Raw genomic sequence first — 15358 nt, 5'->3', positions numbered from 1 at the left:
TAGGAAGAGGCTGCCCACAGGCACATACATGGGGAGAGAGAAACAGTGATCCATGTTTCCTGAGGAAGAGACAAGGAGCTGGGAGCTGATACTGGAGGAGTTGTGGAAGTACAGAATCCGGGGTAGACGGCAAACGAGTCCCCTGAGGTCATGGTTCTAGTATCCAGATGTGTCGTGGCAGATGAATCATCATACAAATACCACCTGGACCTCACTCATCTGTACCAGTGTTTACCTTAGTTCTTCCTTACATTGACCAATCAGCACCCCAAATAGCCACAAGGACAGTCAGGATATGTGTGGGAGCCACCAGGAATGATCTCTCCCTTTTTTTTGTTCTTAGGACTTCAGCATGAAAAGATGAAAACTGCCACCACAGGCAAAGGAGTCTGCTAGCAAATGCAGCTGACACAGAGAAAATGGACCCAAGAGATGGAGGGGAATTGGGAGTTCAAGACATTTGAGCCTGGATCAAGCTGTTCCTGAAGCTCATGAGACCCATCAGATTCTCATGTGAGTAAATCGGTTCTCTTTTAGCTACAGTCAGTTGGGACTGAATTTTCTGCCATTTGAATTGAAAAGAGATATACTTGTCTCTAATACTTACTTTACCTACCTGTTCAAGGCCTTAGTGCTGGGACATAGTACATACAGAACTTACCCGATGACTAATATTGATGAATACACATAAGATATAATTTATTATGTTACTGTTACTGGGCAGAGGGGAGGGAGCATTTCGTATTGTCACATAGGGAGTGGCATGTCAAAATCAAATAAGAATGCCCATTTTGGGTTAAACCTCTTTCCCTGGGGGGTCAGAAGGTAAAGAATCTGCCTGCAATGCAGAAGACCTGGGTTCAGTCCCTGGGTGAAGAAGATCCCCTGGAGAAGGGAATGGCTACCCACTCCAGTATTCTTGCCTGGAAAATTCCATGGACAGAGGATCCTGGCGGGCTACAATCCATGGGGTCGCAAAGAGTCATATACGACTGAGCAACTAACTCCAGGGAGGATGAGACTCTTCTTGTCGCAGAGACATTAAACCCTTCTACCATCACAACAGAGAGTTTAGTGGTAAAAGCTCGAGACAGGAAACACAGCAACCTTTTTGGTCCCTGTGTATCTCCCACCTCTTTACTTGTTGATGCACCCAGCCTCAGCTCCCTCTCCTAGTCAATTAAGACTGGTTCCCCAAGTTGCCTGTGTTGCTTCATGTATTAGTACCTTTGCACAAGCTCTTTCCTCAGGCTGGAATGAACTTCCCATACTGTCTATCCTTCAATACTTAGTTCAAGGGCTTTAGCTTCTGTGAAATCTTTCCTGACACCAACACTGCCATGCTCCCTACACCTCCAACCTACACACTCTAAAATTGATCAGTTACTTGTCATACTCTGTACATCTTTCTATTGTGACCCATATTCAATTTTTTGTTTATTTCTCTATCTCCCCTCTTAAACTGACCTCTATAAGGGCAAAAATTCTCTCTAATTTATCTTGAAAATTTTAGGACCTGGCCATTAGGCTATCTACAGTTATTTGTAAATAGTGGAAATCATAGACTACATTAAATAAATGATGTGGAAGCAGAAATAATCATCCATTTTTACAGTTGAGATCTTAGAGTCCACCTTATCCTTGTGAATGAAAACATTTACCATAGTAACAAGAATAGCAAAGTTATAAATTCTAAGAGACTGAAAGGTTAAATTTTATTGGAACCCATCACATGATCGCATTCTTTATTCTTGAGCAAATTATAACCATATATTCCAAAGTTTAAGAATTCTCACTTTTTAAACTTTGGCTAAGTTGCTTCTCTTTTTTAAATTTAAGACGTTCTTTTCCTTTAAGTATGTTATACCCCGTGCTTGTCTGTTCGCTCCCTAGAACTATACAATATTTGTGATTACAGAATATTTTAGTATAGCCAAGAACCAAAACATTAGTTCAAATAGCAAAAGAAATCAGATACTTAAAAGAGCCAAGTTAATTATACCTGGAAAAAGACCCTCCACTCACTTTGCACACACACACACACAAACACATGACATTTATATCTATACTCTTTAATAATTCCATGATTTCAACATCTTTGTGTAGGAAGGGAGTTGCTGTCACTTGAAAAGGTTACTGTGATGCATCCTGTTTCTTACAGACCTATAGGAATCTGGGCATGGTTAGAAGCAGGAGGATGAACAAAGTGAGAATCAACATAACTGAATAAAAATGTAGCCAGTTATCTCCATTTAAGGTAGACTTGGTGCAGATTATGTTATATTTAGGGAAATTTTTCTCTTCTTTAATATGAATTGTCTTTGATAATTATTATTTGCCTTTGGGAGGTATGCTTGTGTAGAATTCAGTGGATGACCAAGAAGAATAAGGTGGCAAATCTTCACTGCTACCAGTGGCACAAGTTGAAATGCAAACTCTACAAGGGGCTGTGCTGTTAGAGACCCTCTATAGTGTTATTTCATAATGCTTAACTCAGGCTTGGGAATGGTGTTGTTGCAAATATACAAATATAATAATATCCTGTGGGTTGCATTGATTGGAGAGAGGGCTGGATCTTTCATGAAATTAAACTACCATGAGTAGGGCAAACCATAGTAAAGACGTGTAGAATAGAGACCTGAAGACAGGCACTCCCCCCGCACTCCCCGGTGGTTCAGTGGGTAAAGAATTCGCCTGCAAGGCAGGAGACACAGGAGGTGTGGGTTTGATCCCTGAGTCAGGAAGATGGCAGCCCCCTCCAGTATTCTTGCTTGGAGAATCCCCTGGACAGTGGAGCCTGGTGGGCTATAGCCCAAAGGGTCACAAAGAGTCGGACACAGCTAAGCACCAGCACCACATTTTCTAAGAGGAGGGTCAATTACCGTGGAACTTAAGGCTAGGAAGCAAGGCTAGGAATCGGGGTGTGCTCTTAAGGGGGTCTCTTTGTACGTGGTAAGCTTTTTATTGCTCTTTTCCTTTAAACTGTTGGAAAGTTTTATTTCATGAACAGTTTGTAATCTATCCTTTATGTTGTCATTTCTTTCGTTTGTTTCTCACCTTCAGTCATTATTAACATCTGCACAGACTTGAGTGGTGGTGGGGGCTGGGGAGTATGGGACAATCAGAGCAAAGAAGAGCACCGCAAAATATAACCTTCTGCACATCGCACTTCCCTGAGGCCAGGGTTGTGATCCCAACATCTGGCAAGTAGCAGGCAAGTGAATGGTGGCCTCTGAAGGCAAAAGAGAACAAGGCCCTGAAAGAGCTGTAGATGCACAGACAACTCAGGAGAGGGGGGCAGAAACTTTCTTTGCCAAAGCTGTCCGAGCTTCTTGTCCATTCTAACTCTAAACATTGTATCCCCTCATCCCCATTTCCTTCCCCTCAAAATCTATTTCCTCTCTCTTCCTTCACCTTTTATCATTTTTTACTTGAATTCTGACAACAGCTGCCTATATTGTTTCCTACCACTAGTGGCTTCCTTGCCCTAGTCAGGTTCTGCTCCACACGACCGCATGGGACTGCCATGGTTGTCTTTCTAAAGAGTGTTGGCCCTTGACCTTCCCCAGTGCTTGGCCAATACCTCCAGTAAAAAAAACTGTCCTTGGGATTTCTATTGAAAGTTGCACTTTTCTTTCAGAGACATAGATTTTTCAAGCTGGTAGCCATTTGTTCATTAAGAGATGCCATTAGAGTCATTTGTCATGCTAAGAGGATTTCATTTAAAGATTACTCAGGTTTTCAGTATTGAGACAGATGGCAACACAGTAGAAGCTTGATGTGATGTCTTGGAAAATCTGTCAGTTTTGTTTGGGAAAGTAAATGTTCATATAGTCAAAGTCTTTTTTAGATAATTCCATAATCTCATCAAATAATTTTGGTCCTGAAGTGAAGTGAAGTCACTCAGTCATGTCCAACTCTTTGCGACTCCATGAGGCTACTCAGTCCATGGGATTTTCCAGGCATGAATACTGGAGTGGGTTGCCGTTTCCTTCTCGAGGGGATCTTCCCAACCCAGGGATCGAACCCGGGTCTCCTGCATTGTAGGCAGATGCTTTACCATCTGAGCTACCAGGGAAGCCCATTTTGGTCCTAGATGAATCTGTAGATGGTAATGTGGGCTGTGCTAGAGACCATGGTGGGGTCTTTGAATGCAGATTTTGAATACAAATAGACCAATTTGGGGGCGCAAGGATCTTTACCACTGCATCTTGTCTTTATCACATTACATCTGGGGCTTTTTTTATATACAAAGCTCACTTAATTTCCTGGAAGTTAGTTATTTATAGCATTTTCAAAAGTCTTCTATGGAGTTAAATTCATACCCACATTTCTAATATGCGTGATGGTTTATAAAACACGTGGAGGAGGAAGGAGGAAACAAAATATGCTCCTCTATCCCAATAAGTCATACTATTGAAAAGGGACCCAGACATAGCTTTGAAATCCAGTCTGGAGCTCCCATTATCCCTCTCTTTTCCTATCTTTGGTCTTTTTTTTTTTTTTTTCACTATGCTGGGTCTTTGTTGCAGTACTCTAACTTTGCATAGGCACTGGAGAGCTCAGGCTAGGTAGTTGCCCCACGGCATGTGATATCTTAGTTCCCTGACCAGGGATCGAACCTGTGTCCCTGCTTTGGAAGGTGGATTCCTAACCACTGGGCCACCAGTGACGTCCGTTTGGTCTATCTTGAATGGTCTATCTGTATCTTAGAGAAGTATATCACTGATGTCTTCATAAGCGACATTACTATAAAATTTCTCCTATATTAACAATGTTGTTATAATACATTCAACTTTGGTATTTAGTTTATATGCCTTAAATCCAAAAGCTCTTCTTCACCCACTGCTGCCCACGTATGCTGACAACTCTTGTGATCCCAGCAGGAGTAACAGATTTCATTTCTTAAACATTGCAGAACTACAACCAGAGTGTTATTATTAGATGAAAGATCTCATACTGGCTTTGCAATAGGGAAAAAAGGAAGAATCGAGATGAAAAGAATCTTGGCTATTTAAAAATGCCCCACATTTTCAAAACTGTAATTCCGTTTGGTTTTCAAAGGTAATATATTCAAATGGCTCAAAATTCAAAAGGTACAAAATTACATCCAGAGAATAATTTCTGTCATATCCCTGTTCCCCTGCCATGAAGTTCAGGCTAAACCAATGTTTTAAAATGTTTGTGTTTTCTCCCAGAGATAGTCTACATGTATACAACCAAATGTGAGTTCGCACATTTGTTTAAGTATGTTTCTTATCTGTTTTCTCTTAACAGCTTATTTGGGAGATAGTATTGTATCAGTACATAAAGGGCTTTTACTTTTTTCTGGTTGCATACTATTCCCTTGCAGGAAGATACATAATTTATTTTATCAGTACCTAGTAAATTTATATGTAAGCTGTTTCTAAAGTTTTGCTGACACAAAGAAATCCCTGTACCTACATCATTTGCTTTAAGGATAGAGATTTCTTTAGTATAAACTCCTAGATGTTGAATTTCTTGCTTAAAACTATAAATTTTTAAAGCATGTAATTTATTCATTTTTTTGAATTGTGATAAAAATTCAAAAGGAATGAAAGGATAAATCTTGAAAAGTAAGTTTTCCTCATGCCCCCTTTGCCCAACCCCACACTTCCTTTCCCCAGAAACGAATATGTCATCAGCTCCTTGTATATCCCTTCAGAGACTTACTCACACACCTATCACACACATGTACAGACTCCTATGCAGGAGAATGTCCACGTGAGAGAATTTAATGTATTTAGGTAAATACATATTTTCTTCTAAATTGTAGTCTGCAGAGATCATAAGACTCTTGCTAATATGGCTGACAGCATTCAGTGTAACCATTTAATTCAGGGACATATTCTTTTATTGCCTCATGCACCATCAGCATTTAGAGTAATTCTACCACTTTTATCTGTGCACAGCTGTTCTGTGTGGAGGGAAGGAAGCATATGGAATAAAGAGCCTTGCACTGTCCTCAGCCAAAAACTGTCTAAGGAGTTTGACAGTACTAACTGATGTAGTATGGTGTTTGACTTGTGCGTATGGTGACCCATATAACTATGGGTCCTGTAAACCTATACTCTTATCTAGGGCTTCTCTGCCCTTTTTCTGTGTTGGATTCTCTGTTCTCTCTGCCCACGTAGTCCTCTTCCCTTAGTGTTCTCCCCCTGCCAACATACATTTTCTTTTTCTCAGAGTATATCTTCCAGTAGTCTCAGAGCAAGAGTTTCTAGGAGGTAAATTTTTAAAGATCCTACATTTCTGACAATCTCTTTATTCTTTCTTGTAATCTAATTAACAGTTTGGCTGATAATACAGTTTTAGGTGGGAAATGCTTTTTTTCAGAAATATAAAGTCGTTGCTCCAGTCCCAGTCTTACTGTTAAGAAATGAAACACTGTTGTGATTCTTGACCTGATATTTTCCTCTCCGGAAACTTTGGTCATCTTTCCTTTGTCTTCGTTATTCTAAAATTTTCCAGTGTTAATGCTTTGATGTGATTCTGTTTTCATCCATCATATTGAACACTGAATAGGCCTTTCAATTTGGAAATTAATGTCTTACAGTTATGGGGCATTTTCTTGGATTATTTCACTAATGATTTCCTCTTGTATGTTTTCTCTTTTCTCCATTTCTGGAACTATCTTCATTATATATTATACGTTAGATCTCCTGGTCTCATGCTTTAATTTCTTATCACTTTCTACTTGTTTTTATTTAATTTTGTTTCTGTTGTATTTTTAAAGAAAATTCCACGCCTTTATTTTACAATCGACAGTCTCATAAACTTAATTTTTCTATTTATTTTGTGGTTGCAAAATATATATAACATAGATTTACCATTTTAACCAATATTAGGTGTACAGTGCAGTGGCATTAAGTAAGTTCACATTGTTGTGCAACTATCACTACCATTCACTTCCAGAACTTTCTCATCTTCCTAAACTAAAACTCTGTACCCATTAAATTACAACTCCTATTCCTTCCTTCCCCAAGTCCCCTATCCCCTCTGCATTAGAGATTTTCTCAGATGTCTTATAATCCTTGATTTTCTGCTTCCAGTTAAGAATGAAAGACTAAAAGCTGATTGGGAGCTCTGAATGCATACACCCATATGGAACTCACTGATCTGAGCTTTACTGCAAGGTGATCTGGAAAGACTATTTGTTGGGTATCCTGATTAGCGATAGTTTTAGATCTTTCCAGGTGGAATGGCCAGGTATTCGGGAAAAGTCCACCTTTCTGCTTGGTGGAGGGTCAAGATTTGGCTGCCAGTGTCCTGGGAGCTGAGTGGAGAAGGGGCTTGAAGGGATGTTTTCAATAGACTATTAGGTCTTCAACTGTGCCTGGCCTCTATATAAGTCTAAAATAACATGAGGGACGTATTCCAAAGTGGGGAGAATCGCTCTTCCTTTAGCCTCAGCTTGAAAAGGGATTCACAGAGATAACTGCTCCTTGGTCAGCTTTCACCCAATCCTCCAGGAGACCTGCCCTCCTTCACTTTCAGTTTCAGAATTCCCTAGGGCTGTCATTTCTTGGAAGATTCTGTTATGTCAATGAGGGTGTTCATCGGCTTTCTCCCTTACTAACTTAGTTTCCTCTCTTTGAGATCTGCTAAGTCTGTCAGATTTCATTCACCTCTTTTCCAGTTTTCAAAAGTATGTTGCTGTCATCTCCTCTCTTCCTTCTTGTTTTTTTTTATGCTTTTTATTTTGTATTGGGGTATATAGCCAATTGACAATGTTGTAATAGTTTCAGGAGAAGGGACTCAGCCCTACACACATATGTATCCATTCTCCCCCTACACCCCCTCCCATCCAGGTTGCCACATAAGATTGAGCAGAGTTCCCTGTGCTATACAGTAGGTCCTTGTTGGTTATCCATTTTAAATATAGCAGAGTGTACATGCCAGTCCCAAACTCCTTAACTGTCCCTTCCCCCCATCCTTGTGTATGTATCTTTAAAAAGATTTCTTTCACCGGATTTCCTGAAGTGTTGGCAGTTAATGTGTGTGTTCAGTCCTTACTTCCACCCCACACTGGCACAGCATATTTAATGCTTGCCTGGAAAAAGAGGATAAGGATCTCCTTGATTCAACAAGCTTCCAATAAATTTAGGGATTTGGAAATAAGTTTTATGCCTTTAACTTAATATTGCCTCATTGAAAATTCTCTCATTTCCTCATTTTAAGGAAATATTTAGAAATTGGTTTATTTCTCCACCACTAAGTTACTCACCTTGAGCCTAAATCATGAAGTGCCTATTCTACTAAGGCAGTTGACATGTCAGGAAATAAAATCTCCTTTTTGAAGGTGTAATCAGCCCATAGACACTCTGTTAGGAGGAATAATCATTAAGAGAATTATATTTACTTATGGTGAATTTTAAATTATAAATTATTTGTGTGATTTGGTTCTCATTTATCAATAAAGGGGCTCCTCTGGTTTTTTTTTTTCTTTTTTAAGATTCACATATTTTCTTTGAGGTCATTGCAATTTGTCAAAGTAGTGTTGCACCTAATGGAAGTGAAATAAACTTAAAAATAAAAATAGCACCTGTTTATTGCTCAGATATATCTGTTCCCTCTGCTTCATTTTAGTCATAGCTATTTAATTTCCTGAAACAAAAAACAAACAGATTTTTCACTAATGTCAGTACTGCAGAGCTAGCATGGGACAGAAGAGCCAGCTGTACTCGATTTCATCTTATGCATCATCAACAAAATTGGCAGCTAGGTTCTGATTTCAGAGCCTTTATGGTTAATGATGATGTACAAGCTGTGCTTGATTTTCAGATATAAGCCTAGTCTTTGCTGACAAAAAAATCTATTTTTGATTTGTAAGTTGAGCAAATTTGATGCAGAATTATTGATGTAGGATAAACGCAGATCATGAAGATAGCATTTTTAGACTCACATTTCTAACCCTAAAACCACTCCAGTTTATTATTATTATCATCATCATCATCCTTATAATTATTAGCATTACAATGATGATAACTAGATATTTAACTAAAACTGCAGTTAAGTTTTGTGAATGAGTCATATATTGATGAGTATACTAACTTAAGAATATGACTGCAGTGAAAAGAAGCAACAGAACTAATTAGCAATCAATTCTCTTAGCATCTCTATTCTGTGTATAAGACTAATTCAGAATCATGTTGCAAGAGATTATGGGTAACATCTGATATTATGTAAAGAATGGTGGAGCAAATAGGTGTGAAAGAGGGAAAAAATGCTTCTTTGATTATAAGCTCTTTGACAATAGCAATTATAACTCAGTCATTGCTTAAAGCAACTACTATAGTTTTTTAATTCATACAAGTCGATTTTATCATACTTGCTAATGTAATGCTGTTGAATTTTTTAATAGAAGCAGCAGTAGTGGCCTAGTGCAAATTATGGAGCTATAAAATCTTGTCTTAGATGTTCTCTTCTCTTGTCCCTAGTTAGGAGCCCCACAAACACACACCATCCACCCCCCTACTCCCGTTCTTTCATGCTTCTGTGTTTCCTGGTGGTACTGCTCCCAAAACCCCTGCTCAGGCTTGCTCCTTCCTTATTCCATACCTGTCACTCCTCAACCTTATCAAAACTTATCTGCCCTTTGTCCCATTCTTTTAAGATTTTGCAAGGACACACATGTTAAGAGCTTAAAAATGTTTATTTTCTTACTATGTTATCCTTCTAGGAGTACAGATTTGCATTTTTAAGAGGAACTCTTGAAGACCTATTGCCAGCAGTAGAAATGTCACATCTTTCTGTCTGTCAAGAGTGGCAAAAATCCATATCCTACAATAACCGGCTTTTACTTATTGATTCTACCCAGCCTAAAATGTGTGTTTTTGAAGCATAATGAGATACAGATTAAGATCAAGGGCTTTGCAGTCAAATGGATCTAATTTTGAAACTCAGCTCTGACACTTACTAGCTGTTGGTCATAATTTACTTGTCTTTAAGATGGGATACCAATAGCTACCCCTTAGGGTTGTAATGAGAAGTAAGTAAATTAATGCATATAAAATTATTACTATAATGTTGAGAAATAGTGGAAGTTCAGTAATTGGGAACTGCCATTATTATTTGCATAATTCATTTATTAACGTATAACATATTCTTCCTAAATTGTTGATTTTTCTTAATCTCAAATACTGGTGCTATATAAATGTACCTAAATAAACCAAGAATATGTAAGGGTTTGTTTCTTCAAGACTTTGCATATAATAATCACTAAACAAATGTCAAATTTTATTTAATTCACCATGAAATGTCTTTGCTTACAATATGTATTTCCTATAAGGAAGAAATGGTTTAACTGCTATATTCAAAATGGATAACCAACAAGGACCCTGTATAGCACATGAAACTCTTCTTAACGTTATGTGGCAGCCTGGATAGGAGGGAGGTTTGGAGGAGAATGGATACATGTATATGTATAGCTGAGTCCCTTCGCTGTTCACCCGAAACTGTCACAACATTGTTAATTGGCTATACCCCAATATAAAATAAAAAGTTCAAAAGAAAATATAAAAGAAATGGTTTAAATAAAGAAAAAAGATAGGTTTTCACACCAATGTACTTTAATTGAACCAAACCATTTTTTGTGGTTTTCTTCACTAAGATCATGTACCATCTCTTTTGTCATCGATAAAACAGAAACCGTACAAGTTATAAGCAATAAACCAGTATCCTAGAGCCCAACTTACTATTAAGAAGCACAATAGATACTTTTAGATTACTAGCAAGGTACAACATATTACACTCTGGGGTCCTAAAGAGTTAATTTCTCCTTATAAAGTGCAACCTGGCTTATTACCAGGGAATAATTTAAACATACCAGGACCCAGTGACCCCACAGAGACTGAGCCAGAATTGTATTTGAGTGTCTCCTGCAAAGGTACGGGTCAGCAGTGGCTTGCTACAGGGGCAGGGGCTCTGGGTGCAGACCTGGGTATGGCATAAGCCCTCTTGGAGGAGATCACCATTAACCCCACCATAGAGCTGCCAGAACTTACACAGGATTGGGAAATGGATTTTTGGAGGGCACAGACAGAACCTTGTGCACACCAGGACCCAGGAGAAGGAGCAGTGACCTCACGAGAGACTGACCCAGACTTGCCCATGCGTGTCCAGGAGTCTCCAGCAGAGGCGTGGGTCAACAGTGGCCTGCTGCAGGGTCCGGGGCACTGAATGCAGCAGTGCATGCATGGGACCTTTTGAAGGAGGTCACATTATCTTCATTACCTCCACCATAGTTTGGCCTCAGGTCAAACAACAGGGAGGGAACACAGCCCCACCCATCAACAGAAAATTGGATTAAAGATCTACTGAGCATGGCCCTTCCCATCAGAACAAGGCCCAATTACCCCCCAGTCAGTCTCTCCCATCAGGAAGCTTCCATCAGCATCTTATCCTTATCCATCAGAGGGCAGACAGAATGAAAACCACAATCACAGAAAACTAACCAAACTGATCACATGGACCACAGCCTTATCTAGCTCAGTGAAACTGAGTAATGTTGCCTGTAGGGCCACCCAAGATGGACGGGTCATGGTGGAGAGTTCTGACGAAATGTGGTCCCCTGGAGAAGGGAATGGCAAACCACTTCAGTATTCTTGCCTTGAGAACCCCATGAACAGCATGAAAAGGCAAAAAGATAGGACACTGAAAGATGAACTCCCTAAGTCGGTAGGTGCCCAATATGCTACTGGAGATCAGTGGAGAAATAACCCCAGAAAGAGTGAAGAGACGGAGCCAAAGCAAAAACCACACCCAGCTGTGGATGTGTCCGGTGGTGGAATAAAGTCCAATGCTGTAAAGAGCAGTATTGCATAGGAACGTGGAATGTTAGGTCCATGAATCAAGGCAAATTGGAAGTGGTCAAACAGGAGATGGCAAGAGTGAACATTGACACTTTAGGAATCAGTAAACTAAAATGGACTGGAATCAGTGAATTTAAGTCAAATGACCATTATATCTACTACTGTGGGCAAGAATCCCTTAGAAGAAATGGAGCAGCCCTCACAGTCAACAAAAGAGTCCAAAATGCAGTACTTGGATGAAATCTCAAAAATGAAAGAATGACCTCTGTTCATTTCCAAGGCAAACCATTCAATACACAGTAATCCAAGTCTATACCCCGACCAGTAATGCTGAAGAAGTTGAAGTTTAACGGTTCTATGAACTCCTATAAGAACTTCTAGAACTAATATCCAAAAAAGATGTCCTTTTCACTATAAGGGACTGGAATGCAAAAGTAGGAAGTCAAGAGACACCTGGAGTAAACAGGCAAATTTGGCCTGGGAGTACAGAATGAAGCAAGGCAAAGGCTAATAGAGTTTTGCCAAGAGAACGCACTGGTCATAGCAAACACCCTCTTCCACCAACACAAGACTCTACACATGGACATCACCAGATGGTCAATACTGAAATCAGATTGATTATATTCTTTTCAGCTGAAGATGGAAAAGCTCTATACAGTCAGCAAAAATAATACTGCGAGCTGACTGTGGCTCAGATCATGAACTCCTTATTGCCAAATTCAGACTTAAATTGAAGAAAGTAGGGAAAACTACTAGACCATTCAGGTACGACCTAAATCAAACTCCTTACGATTATACAGTGGAAGTGAGAAATAGATTCAAGGGATTAGATCTGATAGAGTGCCTGAAGAACTATAAGCGGAGGTTCATGACATTGTACAAGAGGCAGTGATCAAGACCACCCCCAAGAAAAAGAAATGCAAAAAGGCAAAATGGTTGTCTCAGGAGGCCTTGCAAACAGCTGAGAAAAGAAGAAAAGTGAAAGGCAAAGGAAAAAAGGAAGTTCAGTTCAGTTCAGTTGCTCAGTCATCTCTGACTCTTTGTAACCCCATGCCTGTAGCACACCAGGCCTCCCTGTCCATCACCAACTCTTGGAGTTTACTCAAACTCGTGTCCATTGAGTCGAAGATGCCATCCAATCATCTCATCCTCTGCCGTCCCCTTCTCCTCCCGCCTTCAATCTTTCCCAGCATCAAGGTCTTTTCCATTGAGTCAGTTCTTTGCATCAGGTGGCCAAAGTATTGGAGTTTCAGCTTCAGCATCAGTCCTTCCAATGAATATTCAGGGTTGATTTCCTTTAGGATAGACTGGTTGGATCTCCTTGCAGTCCAAGGGATGCTCAAGAGTCTTCTCCAACACCACAGTTCAAAAGCATCAATTCTTTGGTGCTCAGATTTCCTTATAGTCCAGCTCTCACATCCATTCATGACTACTGGAAAAACCATAGCCTTGACTAGATGGACCTTTGTTGGCAAAGTAATGTCTCTGCTTTTTAATATGCTGTCTAGGTTGGTCATAACTTTTCTCCCAAGGAGTTAAGCATCTTTTAATTTCGTGGCTTCAGTCATCATCTGCAATGATTTTGAAGCTCAAAAAAATAAAGTCTGCCACTGTTTCCATTGTTCCACATCTATTTGCCATGAAGTGATGGGACCAGATACCCATTTGAATTCAGAGTTCCAAAGAATAGCAAGGAGAGATAAGAAAGCCTTCCTCGGTGATCAGTTGAAAGAAACAGTGGCAAATAATAGAATGGCAAAGATTAGAGATCTCGTCAAGAAAATCAGAGATACCAAGGGAACATTTCATGCAAAGATGAGCACAAGAAAGGACAGAAATGGTAAGGACCTAACAGAAGCAGACGATATTAAGAAGAGGTGGCAAAAATACACAGACGAACTAGACAAAAAAGATCTTCATGACCCAGATAATCATGGTGTGATCACTCACTTTGAGCCAGACATCCTGGAATGTGAAGTCAGCACTAGGAACAAAGCTAGTGGACTTGATAGATTCCAGTTGAGCTATTTCAAATCCTAAAAGATGATGCTGTGAAAGTGCTGCACTCAATATGCCAGCAAATTTGGAAAACTCAGCAGTGGCCACAGGACTGGAAAAGGTCAGTTTTCATTCCAATCTCAAAGAAAAGCAATGCCAAAGAATGTTCAAAGTACCGTACAATTGCACTCATCTCACATGCTAGCAAAGTAATGCTCAATATTCTCCAAGCCAGGCTTCAACAGTATGTGAACTGTGAACTTCCAGATGTTCAAGCTGGATTTAGAAAAGGCAGAGGAACCAGAGATCAAATTGCCAACACCCACTGGATCATCAAAAAAGCAAGAGAGTTTTGGAAAAACATCTACTTCTGCTTTATTGACTATGCCAGAGCCTTTGACTGTATGGATCACAATAAACTGTGGAAAATTCTTAAAAATGGGAATACCCTACCACCTGACCTGCCTCCTGAGAAATCTGTATGCAGGTCAAGAAGCAACAGTTAGAAATGGACATGGAACAACAGACTGGTTCCAAATCAGGAAAGGAGTACATCAAGGCTGTATACTGTCACCCTGCTTGTTTAATTTATATGCAGAGTACATCATGCAAAATGCCAGGCTGGATGAAGCACAAGCTGAAATCAAGATTGCGAGGAGAAAGATCAGTAACCTCAGATATGCAGATGACACCACCCTTATGGCAGAAAGCGAAGAAGAACTAAAGAGCCTCTTGATGGAAGTGCGAGAGGAGAGTGAAAGAGTTGGCTTAAAACTCAACATTCAGAAAACTAAGATCATGGCAAATAGATGGGGAAACAATGGAAACAGTGAGAGACTTTATTTTCTTGGGCTCCAAAATCACTGCAAATGGTGACTGCAGCCATGAAATTAAAATATGCTTGCTCCTTGGAAGAAAAGCTATAACCAACGTAGACAATATATTAAAGAGCAGAGACATTACTTTGTCTACAAAGGTCCGTCTAGTCAAAGCTATGATTTTTCCAGTAGTCACGTATGAATGTGAGAGTTGAACTATAAAGAAAGCTGAGCACCAAAGAATTGATCCTTTTGAACTGTGGTGTTGGAGAAGACTCTTGAGCATCCCTTGGACTGCAAGGAGATCCAACCAGTCCATCCTAAAGGAGATCAGTTCTGGGTGTTCATTGGAAGGACTGATGCTGAAGCTGAAACTCCAATACTTTGGCCACCTGATGTGAAGAACTGACAATGGAAAAGACCCTGATGCTGGGAAAGATTGAAGGCGGGAGGAGAAGGGGACGACAGAGGATGAGATGGTTGGATGGTATCTTCAACTTGATGGACTTGAACTTGAGTAAGCTCCGGGAGTTGGTGATAGACTGGGAGGCCTGGCGTACTGCAGTCCGTGGGGTCGCAAAGAATCAGACGCGACTGAGTGACTGAAGTGAATTTAAAGATTTGGAGAATCTGTTTTAATAAGCAACAAAAAAACAACAGCGTCTGTAATGTTTGGTCCAGTTCTGTAGAGTACAGTTGGTGAGCTGG

At 39.9% G+C, this 15358-nt stretch overlaps 1 protein-coding gene and 1 non-coding gene across 2 annotated transcripts in view; one reads left to right on the top strand and one right to left on the bottom strand.

The window, feature by feature from the left end:
* The first annotated feature begins 387 nt into the window (after nucleotides 1-387).
* The window catches only part of GPD2 (glycerol-3-phosphate dehydrogenase 2), a 224478-nt gene continuing 209507 nt past the window's right edge, over nucleotides 388-15358 (top strand). The window contains exon 1 of the mRNA XM_043894645.1: nucleotides 388-513. The gene's annotated coding sequence lies outside the window, so the exon portion shown is untranslated. The remainder of the gene's footprint in view (nucleotides 514-15358) is intronic.
* On the bottom strand, nucleotides 4007-4078 carry TRNAC-ACA. The gene has a single exon. It is a non-coding gene; the product is annotated as a tRNA-Cys (tRNA).

The sequence above is a fragment of the Cervus elaphus genome, chromosome 33 (assembly GCF_910594005.1).
Source record: "Cervus elaphus chromosome 33, mCerEla1.1, whole genome shotgun sequence".
NCBI lineage: Eukaryota > Metazoa > Chordata > Mammalia > Artiodactyla > Cervidae > Cervus > Cervus elaphus.
Note: the sequence above shows the minus strand (reverse complement) of the source record. Positions and strands in the feature narration are given on the sequence as shown.